The 23,058-nt window shown below is 37.9% G+C and overlaps 1 protein-coding gene across 7 annotated transcripts in view; it reads right to left on the reverse strand.

Annotated features, from left to right (window-relative positions):
* The window catches only part of Uimc1 (ubiquitin interaction motif containing 1), a 135,030-nt gene extending 115,228 nt beyond the window's left edge, over window positions 1-19,802 (reverse strand). For 4 of the 7 annotated variants that reach the window (XR_010041121.1, XM_063230835.1, XM_013156136.3 and 1 more), the window contains exon 1: window positions 19,617-19,802. The gene's annotated coding sequence lies outside the window, so the exon portion shown is untranslated. The other 3 variants (XM_063230836.1, XM_063230833.1, XM_063230832.1) reach the window with 3 other exon arrangements.
* Window positions 19,803-23,058: the final 3,256 nt, after the last annotated feature.

Here is a 23,058-nt window from a genome sequence, read left to right on the forward strand (position 1 = left end):
TTTTTGCTTTTTGTTGTTTTTGTTTTGTTTTTTCTTATTTTGTTACCCTTACCTAATTTCTTTTACTGATGCTAGATTTAGGATCACTAGGAGCTGCATGTTCCTGCAGAGCAGTGGCACGGACTGGCATGGTGTTCACCCTTCCCCAGACATTACATTTACATATCCCCCAAAAATTTCTTCAAAATTGATAAAGAGTGAGTATGGTGGCACATGCCTTTAATTCCAGCACCTGGGAGAAGGCCAGAGGACTGTCAAGTTCAAGGTCAGCCTGGGCTACACAGGGAGTTCAAGGTCAGCCTCAACTACATAGCAAGACCTTGTCTCAAACGCACACACACACACACCAAAACTGATGAAGAAATAAGGTATTTCCATGAAAAAAGGCAACTCAAGAAATTCATGATCACCAAATAAGTACAAAATTCTTAAGAATATCCTGGAAAGAGACAAGCCAACAATGCCAAACAAATCTAACAGAACGAATCTACCAGACAGAGTCAACACTTAAATCAGAAAGGAGAGAGGGAAGAGAAAAAAAAAGAAAGAAAGAAAGAAAGAAAGAAAGAAAGAAACCAGCAACAGGAAAACGCAATGATGTGATATGGACAAGTCAGTACTAAGGTAAGCGACTGAGATGTGAGACTGAAAGCTGGCTGAGACAGTAAGCAGGACCTTTCAACTACAAGATCCTGGACACCTTCAGAACAGTTCTCAAAGTCTTGCACATAAACTTCTCCAGCAAAACTCCAGCAGGTGTGCAACAGGAAGACTAGACCTGACATCAGCCTGAGGCACGGGATCCCAGCACCACCTCTCACAAATACAAGTGCAATTCTCCCGGGTTTCTGCACGATTTGGACAGCATAAAAGAAAGGTAGCCACTAGGAGCTGGTGCTAAGGTAGCTTTGTTTCCTTGACACTGTGTACTTTTATCTTTCCTCTTACCCTTTTTTTTTTCTATTCACTTAGTCCAAGCTCACACTGTAGAGCCAGTTTCTCTCCCACTCTTCACTTTTACTTTCTCAAATAACTTTACCAATGCTTTCTGCTCACTTTGTTGAATTTTTGGTTCTGGACAAGAAAATTCTGGAATCTATCTCTGGAAGTAAACAATCCCAAATGGTACTTTTTAAAAGCAAGCTACCGCAGAGAACAAAATGAAGAAGACAAACTGACAGCTACTGACAGAAAAAGAGCTCAACAGAAATGAGACAGAGAAGATTGGATGATAGGAAAAGCTATTTTAGAGAAAATGACATCTTAATACGTAATACTGATTTAGTATCATCTTGTTTTGAAGTCTCATCTAGCTTTTGTTCTTCTGTCTCCAATGGTCTAAACAGGTTGTATCTTATAGGATTTTATTATGTACGATAGTATAAGCAAAAACCTTTTAAAGACAAGGAGATTATACAGAAACCATTGTTCATTTTCTGTTAGTCGATTCTAAATACTCTGTAATGCTGTCATTCTCTTAAATGGTTTTACATTGTTTTGATATACTTAATGCTACAGTATATGAAGTTGTACTCAAGGACTTCAAGGAAAGAGTCAATATGGTAACTACTTTTAGGTCGAAATTATCTGGTGGTGAAACACTATTCTGCTTAAATGGTTATGTTTTGATCTGCGCTGTTTTGCTGTTAATGCCCTCTTTTTTCTCAATCTCCACTCCATTATTTACTTTTTTATTTTTATCCGTTTAATTAAAGGGAAAAAAATAGCAGGATATAATATAGTAACCCACTTTGACTTTCTATTATCTCGATTTGAAGCCCTGTATTACTCTCACCATCTTGTTTTTGACTGATGTTCCCCTATTCTGTTTTGATGGATAGTATCAGGTTCAAAAGTTTAGGCATCAGCTGAGAAGATAATGAGATTCATTATAACGCCTATTCTCGTTGACTTTTATCTACTTTTGAAGACCTACAATGTCTCCAATGTTTTGGTTTTGTCGGTTTTGTTCTTCACTATTTTGTTCAATTGTATTATAACTAATGATATAGGCAATTCTATTAGAGATAGCGGGAGGCATTATGGTAACCATTGATGATCACCTTGTATTATGTTTTTATATTATCTATTATGTCCACCCTTTTGACTTGACCGATTCTGTCCTGTTATGTCTCATTTGGTTTTACTCTCTTCCAAAAAAAGCAATAAGAACCGTGGGAGCAATGAAACCCAAAATGTGTAATAGTCATTGTACAAAAGAGAGGAAAAGAAAGTGCTCTAAACTATATAACTGCATGTATATTTAAGTGTATAAGATAGAAAATGATATCACAGAGTTTTATTGGATCATTGAACAGAACTGTTTGCAGTATCATTGTTGGAATGTCCACTCTACAAGCTTTAATTTTGTGACTTGAACAATTATTTTTAAGATGGCAATATGTAATCCATTAACTAGTGATTTCCTACTGTTCATTTTTTTTCTTCTGTAAATCTGTATAACTTGTACACTTTCACTTTTTTTTCCTCCTTAAATAAAAAAAAAAGTCAAAATAAATAAATAAAAGCAAGCTACCCAGTACCAGTATCCTTCAGTAGTAACTCTCAATGTGAATGGTTCCCAATCAAAAAATACAGATTGGCAGCTGGTGTAGCATGAGCCTGAGGAAGGACTGGAGCCCAGGGGACCCAGGACCCACCAAAGCAGCAAGTCCAGCCTCAGACAAAGGAGCTGGTGGGGCCAAAGTCATGCAAAGTCAAGTTCCCACAGAGAAGGTACCAAGAGTCGCTATACCAAATGTGACAAAGTTTATGGGAAATCCTCCCATCTCAAGGCACACCTGAGAACTCACTCAGGCAAATAACACTTCACCTGCAGCTGGCAAAAGTTTGTGCACACCAACGAGTTGGCACAGCACGTACATGGAGGGGAGAGAGAGAGAAAGGAGAGAGAGAGAGAGAGAGAGAGAGAGAGAGAGAGAAAAGAAGAAAAAGTAGTAGTAGTAGTAGTTCAGCTGCCCGTATTTGAGAAGCATTTCATGCACATCAACCACCTGATGAAGCATGCATGACTCCATGCCAACTTCCACCCAGGCATGCCTCTGTGGCCCACCAGGGGTCAAAGACTGGTTTGATCAACAACCATAGTCACTTGGATGCCATCAGCCCCGCCAGCCTGTCAGTGCCACCCGGTCATGGCTTTGTTTACGTAGCAACACAAATATTTTTACTTCTGACAGGTGTCACTGAATTTCTTTTAACTTATTTTTAAAAGATCATTCATTCAAAGGCTCAGTACCGTAAGGTTTTAAGGCTTGAAATGTTGATCACATCACAATCAGTAAGAAATGCTTCAAAAGTCACCCACTTCGGATGCTGCTCAACTTTTCCACATGTGATTCTTGGTGACCCTATCTTCCAAAGCTAACATCCAGATGTGGGCTGATGGGTTTTGAAATCAGGATAGCCCCACAGTCCAAATTCAGAAACCTTCCAGAGTTTATCCTGGACACATTCCAGAGAATTTTGTACCCAAATTTGGATGCGCAATCCAGCTCACTCCTGAGTAACTTCTGAGCAACACTGAGGCAGTGCCCCTCCCTTCTGCTGGCTGGCTACAGCCTTCACTACTCAGAAGAGTGGAATTGCATATTCCCAGTGACCACAGGGAAAGGAACTGCCCTAGGTTTCTGCTGATCCCCTACTGAACTGCTGGACTTGCAGTGCAGCCATCTGGTCCTACCCAGCCTCACCTGCCCTCATAGTTTTAAAACTTTACTACTTTTACTTAAGGACAAAGAGGAGCTGGGCATGGTGGCACAAGCCTGTAATCTCAGCACTAGGGAGGCCGAAGGAGGATCATTACAAATTTTAGACCAGCCTGGGTACACAGTACGCAAAAACCCAGCCTGAACTGCAAGAGACCTTGTCTCAAAAGGACAAAAATAAATAAATAAAAATAAAAACAAAGAGGATAGGAGATAAGCAGCCTCCCCATTTTTTTCTGTCCTTTTGAGACAAGATTTTGCTATGCAGTTCAGCTGTCCTGGAACTGACTTTGTAGCACAGGCTGGCCTCAAACTCACAGCAATCCTCCAGCCTCAGCCTCCCTAGTGCTGAGATTACAGGAATGTGCCATCGTGCCCAGCTCACTCAGAGGTCCTCCTAGAACATCTGATGACAAGTTGCTGTTCATGCGCATTAGGAAGCCTAGCATGTGACCTTAGTGTCTTAAAGGAGGCCGCCCCAGGTCAGGTGGTCCATACCATATAGCTCATAGCCTGTACTTCTCCAGGGTTGCCAAACACCCCCAGAGGAAAAGGAGGCCACTTTGCAGTGTGGCTCAGACACCAAGGGTGTCATGACCCTAGCACCTATTCCTGCCTGCCTCTGGGTCTGTGAGTTGCAGACTGTTTCCCAGTCTCCTTATGGGTAGTCCACAGGTACCCAGTGCTGGGAACTTTATCAGTGTTAGCATCAGGCTCTGCTGGGTGACTGTGTGTTGTCAGGTTCAGAGCTTGCTGTAGTTTTGATTTGCAGCTGTGGTTGTGTTGGTTACACACATGCAACTTTTTCGATCCAAAATCATTGGTGGAGAGTCTGGAATCCATAGCCAAAATCCCAAGGCAGAATCCATGAGTCCAAGACCATTTCCACTCAGGTCACATTTTCCTTTTCTGTAGGAACTTTTTTCTTTTCTTCTTATCCAGCTCCTTAACATGCATTACAGTTGTGCTATTCCCAATCTAGCCTTGGTTTGCTGAAAAAAACTTTGTATGTATTTTTTAAGGCATAGATTCTATATTGTAATGATATCCTATGTAAAAAGAAGCAAAATTAACAAAATTTTAAAAGCCATTGTTTTAACATGTATGTATACTTAGTGACACATTTTGAAATAAAGTTTATGATTCATTATTTTTTTAAAAAGAGACACAGATTGGCAAAATAGATCAAGAAAGAAAGTCCAAAAATATGCAGTATATAAGAAACACATTTAGGGGCCAGGGATATAGCTCAGCGGCATAAGTACCTGCCTGACAAGTGCAAGGTCCTGAGTTTGATTCCTGGTACCCGCTCCAAAAAAATTTTTAAAAGACCCAAGAGACACATTTAATTCAAAAGTAAACACAGTGATTGAAAATCAAAGGTTGGAAAATAATATTCCATTCATCAGGAATCTAAAAAATGCAGAGTAGTTACCCTATTTTCACACAAAGTAAATTTCAAGGCATAAATGATCAGAACAGAGAAACACTGGCATTAAAAATTGGTAAAGGAACAACCCAATAGGAACAGGTAACAATTATAAACACATATACCAAACCCTAGCATAAATATTACTGGATATAAAACAAATACTACTGGTTACAAAAATCAGATAACAACAATTACAATGGAGCACCTCAATATCCCTCTGTCACAAATAGATCAACTACAGAAAAACTAAAGAAATACAATGGAACCAAACCTTCAAATTAATGGACTTGATAGACAGCCACAGAGTGTTCCACCAAATGATAGAATATACATTTTCTCAGCAGCACATGGGACTTTCTCCAAAACAGACCACATGCCAGCCCATAAAACAAGTTTATGCAAAGAATCAAAATTATACAATGCATATTATCAGATTATAGTGCAGTGAAATTAGAAAGTAATGGCAAAAGAAACTATGGAAACTAAACAATATTCAAGCAATTGATCAGTTACAGAAAAAAACAAGGAAGAAATAGTTCTTAGAATCAAATGATGCCAGTATCACCTACCAGAACCTATGTGCACCAATAGAAGCATTCTTTTCTTTTAAAAAGGGTAAAATTAAACACAACAAAACAACATAAGAAAGCAATGTAAGAGATAATTTCAAAGCAAGACAACCAGAGATCTTCACTATCTATCATAATCTCTCTTATTTTCTTCCAAATAGCTGTTCCTATCTTCACATACAGTGAATTCATACAAAACAACATAGTATAAAACTGATCCAAGCAGAATGATGCAGGCGTTTTAGGTCTTCAAGACCAGACAATAGGGAAGTTAACAATGGTCTCTCATTCGCTTCAAAATAGTTGTCCATACCTTCACGTATATTGAAATTAAACAAAACAAAATAGACTAAAATCAAAACATAAAAATAAAAAAAATAGACTAAAATCACTCAGAACAAAGAATAACAGTATTGCTGGATTTCACATCATGACACTATTGAGCCAGCACTGGATACTGTAGTGTCTCCTTTTCTTCAAAGTAGTTGTTCATCATGTTTATATAATCAGTTGTCATAAACTGTTTACAAGTTCTACACATGCATGAATCTCTACATATATAACTATCCTTTCTGTATTGGAGAGAAAAAACAAAGCAAGACAAAACACAACAAATTTCTAGAAAAACATGAAACAAAAAAGTGAAGGTGATGTAAATGGTTACTATGATGTCTCTTGTTATCTTCAACAGAATTGTCTATATCACCAAGCATAGTATAACTGAATATAGCAATACATAATATTAATATTAATAAAAATGAAACATTGGAGACATTATAAGACTTCAGAAGCAGGTAATGATCAAACTTGAGTGGATATCCTAGGGAATCTTTGTCATTTTCAGTGTCATTGCCTATACTCTCAGATTTAATATTATCAATCATAACAGATTCAAATAAAATCAAGTCAATACAAAAGAGCAATTTGGGGCTGGAGATTTAGCTCAGTGGCATAAGCGCCTGCCTTGCAAGCTAGGTAGTCGTGAATTTGATCACCGGTACCGATAAAAAGGAAAAAGACCAAAAAAACCAGCAATTTAACCAACCAGATTCAAATAAGATCAGTCATAGTAAGACAATGTAAGTAATACAAGATTTCAGGTTAAGTTAATAGGAATTTAAGGATAGTTACCATAGTATATCCTGCTATTTTGGGGTTAGCAGTCTGTGCCCTCAAATCTAGTACGAGTAGACAGACTGGAACAGAATAAAATCAAACTAAACAATGATAAGACTAACGTGGCTTTTAAATCCTAATACACTATTAACAATGTCTTCTGTCTTCCTTTTTAGACAATTCCGCCCCTTTCCTTTTCTCAGGGTGCTTTGTACATTTTGGGTCCCATTAACTCCTTTAGTTTTTAGAGTAGGGGAGCAGCCTGCTATCTACTTAAGTGGTTTACCCCTAAGCTTGATCTTGAACTGTATTTCTTTACCTACAAAAGCCTCAAAGTTTTCCTTCATTATAGCTAAGTAGTTCTCTACTGCACTAAAGTATTGTGTCTTTCCAACCTATCTGAGGTGCTGGTCAAGTTGCCCCTACTTCTCTCTGGTTCCCTGTCACATGGAGCATTGTTTTCTCACATTTGATTTTCGGTCCATAAACCCTCTTTCAGGTTAATTATATTTCTCGATGGACCCTACCTCCTGATCTAGTCTGCCTATGTTTCTTTTTGTTAGTGTATCAAAGCCATCTATGTTAGAGATTATAGCCAACCATCACTGCCTCATTTTTGCTATTTTTCTGCCATTGGTTGTCTACTTGTCTCCTTCATTCCACTATCTGCCCCATTCATTGAGGCCTCTCTGCCACTGTTTCTGAAATCCTAGTATTTTTTTTTTCCTCTTTCTCTAGAATGTCCTTCAGTATTTTTTGTAGGGTTGGACTGATGGTCACGAATTCTCCCAGTTCCTCTTTTATCATGGAAGCATCTTGTTTCTCCATTAATTCTGAGAGACAGTTTTTCAGGGTACATCAATCTGGGTTGGGGGTTATTTTCTTTCAGGGCTTGGAATACTTAGCGCCAAGCTCTTCTTTGTATCAAGAAGTCTGCTATGATTTTGATGGGTTTTCCTTTATAAGTGATCTGTTTCTTTTCTCTGATGGTTTTTAATATTCTGTTCTTGTGATGAATTTCTGGGATCTTTATTATTATATGTCTGGGTGTAGCTCTATTTTGGTTGTTTCTTTTCCTATGCTTGGGAAGTTTTCTTTAATTATTTCTGTGAATAGCCTTTTTATTTCCTTTGTACTTACCCCTGCTTCTTCATTCACTTTTTTTATTCTTAAATTATATATCCTCTTGTCATCTTCTAGCCTTTGTACTGTTACTTCCTGTTTCTTTGTTATTTTTAAGAGATCTTTCCTTTCGGGATCAGCTATTGCAAACCTATCTTCAAACTTTGTTAATCTATCTCTAGTTTCTGTGAGGCAACTTTTCCAGCTTTCCATGGAGATTTTAATTTCCAGGTAATCTCTTTGAACTTGTTTCATGTATTCTAGGTTTTGTTTATATTCTTCATCAAATGTTTCTCTCCTTTTTTTGTGTTCCTCCATTCTTTCATCCGTGTCTTGAGAGGTGCTTAGCATTTCTTTTATTAATCTCATTATATCTTGCCTTACTTGAATTAGCATTTCAATTTTGCGCTCATCTATAAGATCACGAAGATATCTTTATGTCCCCTGATTCCATGTCTGATATTGCATGTTTGCTGCCTCAATCTCTTTTGTATTTACCTCTACTAGATCAATATGCACAGAGTTGGGGGCTGGGGGCTTTTTCTTATTTCTTTCTCTTGTCATGTTTTTTATTTCTTCCATATAGGTGTATAGTGGAGGTCCCAGGCCCTTTCCTTGTTGACTATGGTTCTTCTGAAGCACTCTGGCTAGGGAATTCTGCCCTCTCCAGTTTGATGCTGGTCACTGAGATGCAAGCAGGGGCAGCATATACTGGGCCCTCCGCTCAGAGCCAGTCAACCCACAGGGTTCTTCATCACAATAGTGTGTGCCGCACATATGGAATCAGTTTGGGACAACTCACTGGGTACTGGCCAGGGCGTGACCCAGGCCAAGAAGATCCCACCGATGTGCTCTGGGCAGGAAGCAACCAACTGAAGTCACTGCTGTTCCTTGTTCATGCCCGTCCTGCCCAATTCCAACATGTCATCCAGTTGGTCACCCTTTCCCATGGGAGAGTCTTATTCCAAGCACTCACCACGGGTTAGTGCACATCTCCACGCTGGCTCCTTTCTCCATTGGGCTCTCCAACCCCAACCTCAGTGCAACCGCAGCTCTACTGGCAAGCGCGCTACAATTTTGAGTTTGGGTAACTCCAAGGAGAGTGCCATGGCCATGGATCTGCGCTGCTTTGATGGTAGCTCGGCAACTGCTGGTTTGACCACTTTCCCTTTAGTTTCTTCGTGGGTCGAGAGGGTCCATCTCCCTCTGTCTAGACCTCTCCAGGATGTTTTATTCCAGCATTTGTATTTTGCTGCTTACTGATCCACCATCTTTAGCTCCTCAAGCCAATGGAAGCATTCTTAAGAGATGTTTAAAGCTGTGAATCTCCACATCAGAAAAAACAAAAAGTCAAAATAAACAGTCTACTGATTCACCTCAAAGTCCTAGGAAAACAAAAATGATCCAAATCCAAATAAAGATCAGACAAGACATTAATGAAATTAAGACTAAAAAAAAAAATCAAATCAAAGAGCTGATTCTTTGAAAAAATAAACAAAATAGACAATCCCCTAGCTAATTTCTTTCCCCCAAAAAAAGGAAATAAAAAGACACAAATCAATGCAATCAGCAGTCACAACCATCCTTTCCAAAATCCAGAAGATTACTACTACTTCAAGAATCTATACTATGATAAAGTGGAGAATTCATAAAAAATGAATCGATTTCTAGACCATGAACTACCAAATGAAGATTTCTAGACTACGTATGAACTACCAAAGTTGAACCAAGAAGAAAAAAAAAAAATCCTCAATAATCCAGTATCACATAACGAAATCAAAGAAGTAACAAAAACCTACCAACTAAGAAGAGTGCAGGTCCATGGATTCACTGCTGAATTCAGTAAGAATTTCACAGAAAATCTAACACCAACCCTTCTCAAACTTTTTAAATGAAATTTAAAGGGAAGAAATATTCCCAGAGTCATTCCTGGAAGCTAACACTGCTGAAAAAGAAAAAAAGAAAAAAAAAAAAGAAAAAGAAAAAAGAAACTAACACTGCTGATTCCAAAACCCGACAAGGACTCAACTAAAACACATGACCACAGGCCAATCTCTTTAATGATGCAAAAATCTTCAGTAACAGAATGAAACAAATCATCAGACGGAGCACACATCATGACCAGACAGGATTCATCTCAGAGATGCAGGGATGGTTCAACATACACAAATCAATAAACATAATATACCACATAGCCAGGCATGATGGTACGCACCTGTAATCCCAGCACCTGGGAGGCTGAGACAGGAGTATCACCACAAGTTTGATGCCAGCCTGGGCAACACCATGAGTTCAAGGCCAGCCTGAAGTAAAAAGTGAGACCCTTCCTCAAAAAACCAAAAAGAAACAAACAGCACATAAATAGGAGAAAAATGTACATGATCATCTCAATCGAGGCAGAAAAAGCCTTTGATAAAATTCATTTATGCTAAAAACCCTGAAGAAAAACAGTTACAATAAGATTTTATCTCAATTTGATAGAAGCCATTTATGGCAAAACCTAATGGCCAGTTCATACTAAATGGGAAGAAGCTGAAAGTTTTCCCTCTGAAATCCAGATGTCACTATCACTATTCCTATTCAATATAGTTTAAGATTAGCTAGAACAATCAGGCAAGAGAAAGAAATAAAAGGAATAAGTACAGGAAAAAGAAAAAAATAAAATTAACATCATTTGCAGATGACATGATTCTCTACATAGAAGACCCAAAGAAATTCCACCAAAAGACACACAGGATAACTAATGTATTCAATAATGTAGCAGGATACAAAGTCAACACACAAAAATCAAGTGTTCCTGTACACCAATAATAAAACCACCATGAAAGAAACTAGGAAAATAAAACCATTCATAATGGCATCAAGAAAAAAATTAAAATACTTAAGAATTAGCCTAATCAATGAAGTGAAACACTTCTACAATAAAAACAGTGCTCTGAAAAAAGGAGATTGAAGAGAACATCAGAGAATGGAAAGATATCCCTTGTTCCTGGATAGAAGAACCAATATACAAAGCAACTGTATTTCCAAAACTGATACAGATTTAATGCAATCTCAATCAAAATAGCAATTCTCACAAAATAAGCATTCTACATAGAATTAAGAGAAAAGAATTGTTGTTTTTGTTTTTGTTTTTTTTGTCTTTTTTCGGTACCAGGAAACGAACTCACAACTGCCTGCTTGCAAGGCAGGCATTTATGCCGCTGAGCTAAATCCCCAACCCCAAGAGAAAAGAATTCTAACATTTATATAGAACCAGAAGATATCTAGAATAGCAAAAGCAATCCTGGGCAACAAAAGAAAAGGTACACTTTATACCACAAAGTTACAGTGATTTAAAAAAAAGTGTCAAAAAAATTTTTAAACACATGTTGATCAAGGATATACAAAAGAGGACCCAGAAACAACTCAGGATACATTCAACTACATAATTTTGGACAAGGAAATCAATGTATATTTAAGTGTATAAGATAGATAATGATATCACTGAGTTTTGTTGGATCATTGAACAGAACTGTTTGCAGTCTCACTGTTGGAATATCCACTTTACAAGCTTTAATTTTGTGACTTGAACAATTATTTCTAAGATGACAATATGTAATCCATTAACTAGTGGTTTCCTACTGTTTATTTTTTTCTGTAAATCTGTATAACTTGTACCCTTTCTCTGCTTTTTTTTTCTCCTTAAATAAAATTTTTAAAAAAGATTTTAAAAAAAGGAAATTAAAAACTTGCACCGGAGGAGAAACAGCCTCTTTAACCAACAGTGCTGAAAAAAACTGGATATGCACATACAGAAAATCAAACCTAGACCTGTATCTCTCACATTATACAAAACTAAAGTCAAAATGGATTAAAAATCTAAATATTAGAACAAGAACACTTTAACTTTCTTAAAGACAAAATAAGTAAAACTCTTAAAGACATAGGTATATGTAAGAACTTTCTAAACAGAAACCCAACTGCACAAGAAATGACACCAAAAATCAATAAACATGATCATATCAAATTTAAAAGCCCCTGTACAGCAAAGCAAACAACCATCAGAATAAAGAGACAACCTACAGATTAGGGAAAAAAAATTTGCCAGCTATTCATCAGAGGACTAATATCAAAATATATAAAGAATGCAAAAATTTAGAAAACCCAAAATAAAAGACCCAACAACAAAATGGTCAATTTAAATGAATAGACACTTCAAAGAAAAAAATGCAAATAACATAGATCCCAGGGAAATATACCTCCAGATAATTTGTTCTCCTGACCAAATATTTGTTGTATAGCTGTAAGTACATGAAAACATATTCAACATGTTTGGCCATTAGAGTAATGCAAATTAAAGTAATATTAAGACTCCATCTTACTCTAAGAAAGGACACCACCAAGAACTCAAGAAACAACAAATGCTGCCTGGAAAAAGAACCCTTCTACACAAACTCAGTAATGCTGAGGTACTTCATTCATTCAGTAAATTAAAAATAAACATTTTACATTTCTGCTTCAGCTTAAAGTTTTCTCAAGGTAGCTTCTGAACTCTATAATTTAAGTCAGCCTGGAAAATTGTTGTTCACTAGGGATTGGTAGAACTGGGGCAGCTTGTGATAAGGGACTGAACCTGTTAAAGGTAATATCCAAGGCTCCTGAAACTGGCTTTCTCAGAAGAATCATATTTGCAGTGGAGCACCCTTGTTCTATCTTTCAGAGTCTCTTCTATAGGAAAGCCAACAAAGGCTGCAAAAACACTGGCAATTGGGCCAGGGGTATAGCTCAGTGTCACGAGCATGTGCCTCCTGAGTTCAATTCCTGGTTAAAAAAAAAAAAATTTATATATATATATATATATATATATATAAATCAGGAGCAATTGTCAATATACACACTTGAGGGCAGAAGTCTCATCTGCCCATTGCATTTCTAGGTCTTTTTGGGATTGACTGGACCACCTCAGGTTATTGGTGGCCACTGACAGTCACACAGATCCCAGGGAAATATACCTCCAGATAATTTGTTCTCCTGACCAAATTCCCCAGTGTTCAGTATTTGCAGATTTTATAGCACATGGTATTTCGCATTACGCATTTTGCAGTACTATGCATGTTACAGCATTATCCATGTTGGTAATGAATTCCTCTTTCTCAACTTTTTCTTTTACTTTCTTTTAATATATCATTGCAGAGCAAATATAAAGCTAGAAGCTGATCATATACTAGTGGGGTGAGGGCCTCCAGAAGACACAAGCTCTGGTTTTCACACTGATTCAACAACTTTTTGAAAATGAACACACTTTCTATCATTGTGACCACTGACATACTCCCAGCTGGTATCACAGTTCACCTTGCTAATGGCAGGACCCCAAAATGTCTCTTGCTCTGACTGTCCTCCTTTGAGAAATGCATATAGAAATGTATATAGTTCCCTTGTTAACTGGGTTACTATTGAGTTTTTGGAGTTCTGCAACATTCTGGATATTAACTCGTCAGACATTTATTTGCAAGTGTTTTTTTCAATTCTATTGGTTGTTTCTTCACTGTTTGTGTCTACATGTGCCTCCAATGCAGTTATGGAGGGCATATTTTTCAGGAGTAGCTGAATCCAAGAGTTTGTGACTGATACACGGTCCAATGCTGGAATTAAGGGTAGGAGTGCTACACCTGCTGTAGGGCAGTTAACCTGCATACACTATAAAGGACAGAAAGAGTCTTGTTGCTCACTTGTTGCTTTTGCTGTTTTCTGCTGCCATGAACTGTTGCTCCTCTGCCATTTGCCACTCTGCCTTGGAGCCAGCTGACTATGGACCAAAACCTTTACAAACTGAGCTGAATCCTTCCTCCCTTAACTTGTGAGCATTGAGTAATTTTGTCTCAGCAACAAGAAAAGTAACTAAGACACTGTTGTCTCCTTTGCTATGCAGAAGCTTTTTAACTTGATGTTACCCCATTTGTTTACTTTTTTGTTTCCTGTGCTTTTAGGGTCTTGTCCAAAAAAAATCTTGCCCATTCCAATGTCCTGAGTTGTTTCCCCTATATTTTCTTCTACTAATTTCACTGTTTTGAGTCCTACCTTTAAGTCTTCCTCTAACCCTTTTATCTTGCCACTGAGCTAAATCCCCAGTCCTCAATTTTTTTGTTATTTTGTTTTTTTGTACCAGGGATCAAACTCATGACCTCACACTTACCAGGCAAGTGCTTGAGTCTCTGAGCTAAATCCCCAACCCCTCTAACCCTTTTAGAGCTAATTGTTTTAACTGTTGAGAGACAGTAATTTACTTTCTATTGCGGCATATGGATACCCCATTTTCCCAGTATTTACCAAAACACCTGTCCTTTCTCCAATGTGTATTTTTAGTACCCATGTCATGAATCAGTTGGCTATAGATTCTTGAGTTTACTTCCAGGCTCTGTTCTGTTCCATTGGCTAATGTCTGTTTGTCTCCCTTGTTATACTGTTTTGATGACACATTTGTAGTACATTTTGAAGACAAATAGTGATTCCTGTACTTTGTTGCTTTTTGTTTGTTTGTTTTATTTTTGTTTTTTTGGGTTTTTTTTTTTTCTCAAGATGGCTTTAGTTATTGGAGGTATTGTATGATTCCAAATAAAATTTAGGATTTTTTCTTCTATTTCTGTGAATGTCACTGATCCTGTGATAAGAAATAGCAATGAATTTGTAAATTGATCTGCATAAACAGACATTTTAGGCTTCTAATCCATGAACACTGAACGTCATGCTGCATTTCTCTGTTCTCTTCAATTTCTTTAATCAATGTTTTATAAATTTCGTTGTAGAAATCTTTCACCTTTTTAAATTTATTCCTAGCAAGTTTTGTTTTTTGTTCTTTGTTTTATTTTGTTTTGCTTTGGATGAGGCCTTTTTGTTGTTGAGGTTTGGTGGGGGTTGCTTTTTTTTATTGTAAATGGGACTGCTTTCTTGATTTTTTCTTAGCAACTTTGTGTTGTATATTAAAAAATTTGGTTTTATATCCTGCAATGTTTTTTATGCTAGTCTTTACATTTTTGGGATTTTCTACATATGTGATTATCACTTTAAAACAGTGACAATCTGACTTCTTTCAATTTGGATGTTATTTCTTTCTCTCAACAGAATGCTTGTAGCTTGGACTTCCAGCACTATGCTGAATAAAAGTGGTGAGTGAAAGTGGACATCCTCATCTTGTTTTAGGTGTTAAAAAGCTTTCATATTTTCCCTGTTCAGAATGGTAGCTGTCGATTTTTTATAAACGGCCTTTTTTATGTTGAGGTATGATCCTTCTATAATGGATTTGTTCAGCATTTTTATTATGAAATGGATGTTGAATTTTATCAAATGTCTTTTCTACATCTATTAACATGATCATATTGTTTCTGTCCTTCATTCTGCTAAGCAATGTATCCTATCTATGGATCTGCATATACGGAGCCTTCCTTGTATCCCTTATATGAGTACAACCTAATTGCAGTGAATAATCTTAATATGCTACTGGATTTGGTTTGCTATCATTTTACTGAAGACTTCTGCATCTTTGTTCATTAAAGATATTGGCCTGTAATTTTCTGTTGTTGTTGTGTTCTTCTCCAGTTTTGGTATTATGGTGTTAAAGCCTCACTGAATATGTTTAAAAGAAATTTCACTTCTGTTGTTTGGAATAACTTGAGGAAATGACATAAGTTCTTTCTTGCATGCTTGGTAGAATTCAGCAATAGGGGCTGGGGATTTAGCTCAGCGGCATAAGCGCCTGCCTTGCAAGCAGGCAGTCGTGAGTTGGATCCCTGGTACCGATAAAAAAAAAAAAACGAAAATAGAATTCAGCAATGAAGCCATTTGATCTTGGCTTTTATTTGATGAGAGATTTTTACTAACTCAATCACGTTTTTATACAGGTTTTCTATTTCTCCAAGATTCAGTCTTGGTTAGGTGTAAATATGTTTAAGAACTCATCCTAGGTTATCAAATTTGTTAACACATAGTTGTTTATAATAAGTCTGTGGTGGCAGCTGTAATATGTCCCTTTTATCTCTAGATAAGAGGATATATCAGATAGTAAACAGTCGAGAACAAATATGACACCTGATTTTCACCAAAAGGCCAAAAAGTGGCACATTTTAAACTTATGATATTCAATTTACATCCTTTTACATTATCTATCTCTTATTAATGTAGTTACTATACTTTCTAATTGTTCTTAGTTTTTATATTAAACACCAAATAATTTATGTTATTATTAGGACATGCTTATATTAGGACATTCTGCATAATTTTTTTACAAGTGAATTTTATACCTTCTTATGTTTTCCTCTTACCATTTACATCTCTTTATCAGTTTGAAGTTTTTGGATTTCTTTTGTTTTTCCTGCACTGTAAATCAAACCCAGGAACACTCTACCACTGAGCTACTTTTTATTTTCTATTTTGCAACAGGATCTAATTTAATTATACCTCAAACTTGGGATTCTCCCACTTCAACCTCAGAATAGCTGGAATTAAAAGCATCCCTACCACACAGACAATAAAATTACATATATATATATATATATATATATATATATATATATTAAAAACTGGGAATTGAACTTACTACCTCACACTTGCCAGGCAGGCACTATCCTCTCCCAATAACATATACTTGATGAATATATCAACTAAACCTGAGAAAACTGAAAAGTATATATAATTGTTTTGAAGAACCAGAGCTTCAGAAAGGTAAAGACGACACTTATATACTTCTGTCTTCTGACTCTAAAACTTTACTGTAATATTCCATTATCTCACATAATGCTACTTGATGAATGGTATACACACATAAATATTTGTTGAATGAGCATATAAATTTATTAAATGCTATATAAAGGCACTGGGTTAGAGTTCTGTGGTAGAGCGCATAGTGAGCAAGTACAAGACCGAGTTCCACTCCCCAAACCTAAACAAATGCCACACAAGGGCACAGAAGGATAAAATTAATGGCAGAGCTCAAGAAACTTATTAGGAAGATATAAAATATACAATTATCCTTAAATCTAAAATAAAACCATAAGTAGGACACAAAAGTAGGGAATATAGGAAAAAACTAGAGAAATCATAATACCTTAGGAAAATATCTTATATGAGGTGTTTTCAATCTGTCAAATAATTCCTGTACCATTAACAGGTTTTCCTTTGGTTGGTTTGGGTTTTTTGAAACAGGGTCCCATTATGTAATTCAAATTGGCCTTGAACTACAGTTCCACCTCAAACTCATGGTCATCTTCCTGCCTCAGGCTCCTAATGCTGTTATTACATACCTGCTACCATTCCTGGCTTTAAACTGACAGGCTTAAAGTTGGTAGCAATAATAACTATATCACCAAATAGAGATAATTTCTTAAAAAGCATATAAACAAATACCCTTTTCCCTGACACGGAACCATTGTAGAATTCATATAGGTCTTTAAAGAATCATAGCACATTAGAGGAATTAATAAAAAAGTACTATATGTATACCACAGATAAAAATTCCAGTACTGCTTCCACATAAATTCCACATAAATTTGTTTTTGGTACTGGGAACCAAACTCACAACCTTGCCAAGTAGGCCCAGTACTGCTGAGCTAAAACCCCTAGCTGCTTGTGTTTTTTGAGACCAGGTCTTGCTATGTAGTTCTGATTGGCCTTGAACTCACTAGGCAGCCCAGGCTTGCCTCAAACGTGGGGCAATTCTCCTGCTTCACCCTCCTGAGTGCTGGATTACAGACCTGTGCTACCACACCTGGCCTGGATTGGCCAACTTAAACAAGCAAGCCATCAACCTCTATGGGGTTTTTCTTGTTTGTTTTGTTTTGAGACAGGTGCTATGTAGTTCAGGCTGACTCAAACTCATGGTAACCCTCCTGCTCTGCCTCTCCAGTGCTAGGATTACTGGCATGCACCACCAAGCCTAACTGATTTTGTTTGGTTTTGTTTTTTTAAACTGATACCTTGTTCAAGATGAAGAGCTCACTAAATAATGACTTGTCTTTACCTTACCTGAATTAAAGTGATAGAATGAATGACACTGTCTGTGAAAAAGGAATTGAGTCTAAAAGCCAATAGTGATCATGCATGATAGTGAGAAAGACTGTATTTCTAGAAGAAAGCAGAAACAAAAGCAACTGGATATGGAGAATTGAATTTATTTCACTGGTAGCATTTTTGGTGATGTCCTTGAAAAATCCCTAAATTGGGGTATTATTTGTCATTTTCTTTTACCACATCCATCACCTTGATCCATCTGAACAATCACTGACAGAATAATTTTAAATCTTAACATTCTAGATACCAAACAACAGCTTGGAAAGCTTTGGGTGATACAGGGTTTATGAACAATTCTTTATAAATTATTGACTCTTACCCCTAAACAAGCCAGTATTTTATAAAATGTGGTATAAATGTTTCTTTATCAACTGATTACAATGAGTCTAAATGCTTGTGACTGGGGAAAAAAAAGGTAAACATAAACCTATACATACTACCTGTATACATATACATATATATACATACACATGCACACACACACAAAAAAAAAAAACAAAAACCCTTGCTTTCCCGTTTATACTTGGCTTCAGTTTAGGGCAAGTATGTAGAAACAATCCAAACATACTGTGAGCAATAACTATAGTTTTTGTTAAATCCTTGAACACCGTCTATATACTTCATACACATCCAAGGTTATTCTTCCCAATAATACAAGATAAATATCCACATCAATACTTAATATGTGAGCAAACTTAAAACAGTTAATAAACTGGTAAATGACTCTGCTGGGAATTTAAACAATGTATCTGAATTCAAAACCAGACTTTCCTTGATTCAACTACAAAGCACTGCTTCCCACGACAGAAAATATAAAGGCGGGAGCATAACTTTTCATTTTTTTCCTCGGTGTTACTTATATTTCTGTATGATATAGTGACTAAATGCAAAAACAATGAGGACTGATATATATCTGGACTCATATCCAACTCCATCACTGACAAGATGTACATCTTTTCTCACAAGGCTGTCGTGAGGACTAAGTGAACGTGTATGTGTAAAAGGCTCAAAACGCTGCCTGTCACAGTACACAAGAGAAATGCACCTTCTGGAGGCTCAAAACTCTGCCTGTCACAGTACGCAAGAGAAACGCATCAGTTCTTCTAGAGGCATTAAGCGGCAAGAGATAATAGAGATCTCCAAAAAACGCTCCCCCCACCTCCCGGGGTAAAGACCTAGTGAAAAGAAATTTCACCTGACAACCAAAAGTAACTAGACGATAAGCTGTGGGCGCGAGGAGAGCCATCCGGGGCGCGAGGAGAGCCATCCGGGGCGCGAGGAGAGCCATCGGCGGCGCAGTCTGGTCACCGTTACTCCAGGAGAGGTCCGCGAGGCCTCAGCCTGTCCCGGGAGTCCAGTGAGAGCGAAGGGGAACCACAACTCTTTCCGCAGCGAGCGGGACTTGGCAACCCCGGCAATGCGAAGCACGCAGGCCGCCTCCCGGCACCCGAGGGAGAAGCCCACCACGGCGTCCCAAGAGGCCACCTCAGGAGCGGCAGGAGCCCACCGAAGCGTCCAGGGGCCTACCTGGGCATCGTGAGAGGCCCACGTCCGAAGAAGCCCACCCCGGCGCCCACAGAACCCTACACGGCGTCTGGAGAGGCCTACCTCGATATCCGGAGACGCCCCTAGAGTGAGAAACCGGAAGGGGCCCGGCGGAGAGCCACAAGGCGTTAGGAAGAGGGCGGGCCGGCGCGGGCGAATATGCAGAACCCCTCCCCCCGACGCGGGAGGGCGGAAGCGGCGGTCGCGCCGACCGGTGGTGGCGGTTCGGGGAGGGCACCAATAGGAGACGCGATCTCCCGCAGGGCGCAGGCGCAGTTCGGAACCAATTGCATCCCTGGGAGGGAGCCGTTGCCAAGACTTACTGGGCGAGAGACTGTACACCACGGCGCTTGAGCTGTCCTAGTTGGTCTAATTATACGCGTGGGCTGAATCATTTACTGGGGCTCTGCAGTGATGGAAGTGGAGACGAAGGAATGACAACAGGGCACCCGCTCCGCACTAAGGAGTTTGGAAGGCAAGGATGTATTACCCTAGCGGGCTGATGGGAATCAATTCTAGCTCACCAGACCAGCTGTAGAGTTTAGTTTACATTTTGCAAGCAGGAAGTGGCAGATGGCCACAAGGCTCGTGGTAGGTTGTTATATGATTGGTTACATTAATTAAGTCATGTGTTGTCAAGCAGGCCTGTTGTAAACAGGTTTACACACAGACATTACAGCCAGACGCAGGTTGACCTAGTGCATTATTTGGGAGGAGCAGCTAGAAGCAGTCAAGGATAATGGAAATTACCAGTTAACTATGTGGCAGGCAACGTGAACATGGCCACTAAGAGATTTTTAACTTCTGCTATAAAATATCTGTAAGTTTGTTATTCTATAACTTTGCCTTTATGGAACTATTACCCTGAACTTTTTTAACTCAGCCACTGCCATGCCGACCCTCCTCTGGCTCTTCGTTTTCACAGGACTACTTAAAAACTCTTTCCTTGGATAGTAAAAAGTTATGGTCTGATCATTCAACAGAAAGAGAAATGAAAGAGATGGCAGATGGCAGTGTAAAACTAAAACTACTTTTTTAAACAATTTTATTGGCGCACTTTAGATATATATCATGATCACAATCATCATAGGAAATTTGCACCCATACATATATATCTTGATTCCTTTTCCCCCAATCTCCTTCTCTCCTTTCAACGAAGCTTTTTCATTTTTTCCTTCTTTTTTTCTTTTCCCCTCCTTTCCCAGCTCCTCATTTGTTCTGCTTTCCATTTGAACATTTTCTTCCTATTTCTGAATATCTATTGTACATTTTGGTCCTTATTTACCCTTTCAGTTTCTCAGTGAAACAATGTGATATGTTAACGTGTCTGATTTATTTCACTTAGGAGTGTGGTCTCAGGGTACATCCATTTACCTAGAAATGTCTCAAATTTATCCTCCTTTATAGTAGAGTAGTACTCCATTGTATAAAAAAAAAAAACACATGGCACTTGGGCTGTAGAAAGCTACTTATATTTTTTTTGCACTTTTAATTTACTTTTTTCTGTCTTTGAAATAAAATGAATTTTTAAAAGAAAAAAAGAGCAGCTGCTTTTGAGGACAATTCAACATGATGAAATTTTAAATATGCATTTCATGACTCAGAAAGTTCACATCTAGAAAAATACAGAAACTTTTACAAGTATGCCAAATAAGGTATGGTCTAGGAAGAGAGGCTTTACAAAAAAGTTATGAATAACAGAAATATCCAACAGACATGAATGAATAAGCCAAAAAGTGTTCTATGATAAAACACTACAACAAATCTAAAAAGATTCCTATTTGTTACTATTAATAGCTCTTAACTACATGAAGTATTAACATAGCAATATACCAAAAAGTATGCATATTGTAAAGTTATTTACATAAACAGATACATAGAACAGTATATGCTTCATGCTTTGTACCTTATGAAAAATATAGGTGTGAAAGTGTAGAGAATGGACCAGATGCATCATAGTATTGATACGGAGATAGTAAAGGGGATAGAGAAGAGAGGACAAACAGTACTTCAGAAAGATACCAGGAATTATTTTTAAAAAAGAAAAACCTAAGCTTGTGGATACAATGATAGAGTGTTTAGTATGGTGTTTAGTATGTTCAGGTCCTGGGTTTTATCCCTAATACAAAAAAAAGAAAACACTAAAACCAATCTTCACCAGTTGGGTAGTAGAACATAGGTCCATAGTACTCAGTATTTTTCTGTCACATTTAAGTTTTGGAAGGTCTTTGCCTTATTCTCCAAAGTCACTGACCTCCAACTAATCTTCTAAACCTAGTTCAACCCTTTATTTCACTGCCTCCTCTAACCCTAGTTCATTTCTCCTGCTTGCTTCCTCAATTGCTAGGACAATTCAATCTCCCAAGGTATACAAGCCAGTTAATCTTGATGAATTAAGACATTCTTGAAGGGCTGGGGATTTAGCTCAGTGGCATAAGCGCTGCCTAACAAGTGCAATTTACGAGTTTGATCCCCAGTACCGATACAGTCCTGAAGAAGTGACTAGATTGTGAGGGTACTAACTCAATGGGCAATATAAAGGGTGAAGCCTAGTTAAAGGAAGTGGACGAAGGGGGCATGACCTTGAGGACTATATCAGGTCCTTGGCTTCTTCCTCTGGGGCTCTTCTCATGCTCTTTGTCAGGTATCATGAATTGAGCTCTTTGTTTCACCAAAAGTAATAAGACAGCCAGGTATGGTTGGTACATGCCTGTAATTACAGCACTCAGGAGGCTGAGAGAGGAGGCTTATCATGAGTTCAAGGCCAGCCTGGGTTACAGAGTGAGTTCAAGGTCAACCTCCACTACACAGCAAGATCCTGTCTCAAAAACAACAAAAATAAGTAATAAAACACACCAACTTATGTGCACTCTGATATGATGGTATTGATGCCAAAAATATATAATCTTAAATCTCTTAAAACTCTTGAGAACAAGACAGCTCTGGAATAAAATAGTTTATCAACCTATTACAGATGCTAGCCTAAAAGAAAAGACCAGTTCTGGGACAAATCCTGCAGCACACTAGCAGCACAGGTGCTTAGCAGTTGGAAAAATGTCAGCTGAACCAGAGATAAGTCATTTCTTTTTTTTTTTTTTCCTTCATTCTTTGTTTTTTCTTTCTTTGTACTGGGGCTTCGACCCAAAGAGTACTGAATTACATCCCCAGCTTCTTTTTTTTTTTTTTTCAGGAGACTCTAAATTGCCCAAGATAACATATAACTTGCAACCCTCAATCGCATTATAAAAAAAAATTCTCTGTGCTAGTGAGTTTTTTATAATGAAAATCCTGGGGGAAGAAAGATATAAGCTGTTAACATTGAGCAAGAGATAAGGGCAGAACAGGTCAGGGACAGCTTTGGGATAGGAGGGCAGTCCATAAATATAACTGTTGTTTCTAGATTCGATAGAATGGTAAACAGAATGTTGTGGCACCTAGAGCATTGTGTGACGGGGTTCAGGAACATGAAATGATGTTCTCTTCCAGCCCATAATTTAATCGCCCC

The sequence above is a fragment of the Cavia porcellus genome, unplaced genomic scaffold, assembly GCF_034190915.1.
Source record: "Cavia porcellus strain 051 isolate PalLab524CR breed Dunkin Hartley unplaced genomic scaffold, mCavPor4.1 scaffold_19, whole genome shotgun sequence".
In the NCBI taxonomy this organism is placed as follows: Eukaryota; Metazoa; Chordata; class Mammalia; order Rodentia; family Caviidae; genus Cavia; species Cavia porcellus.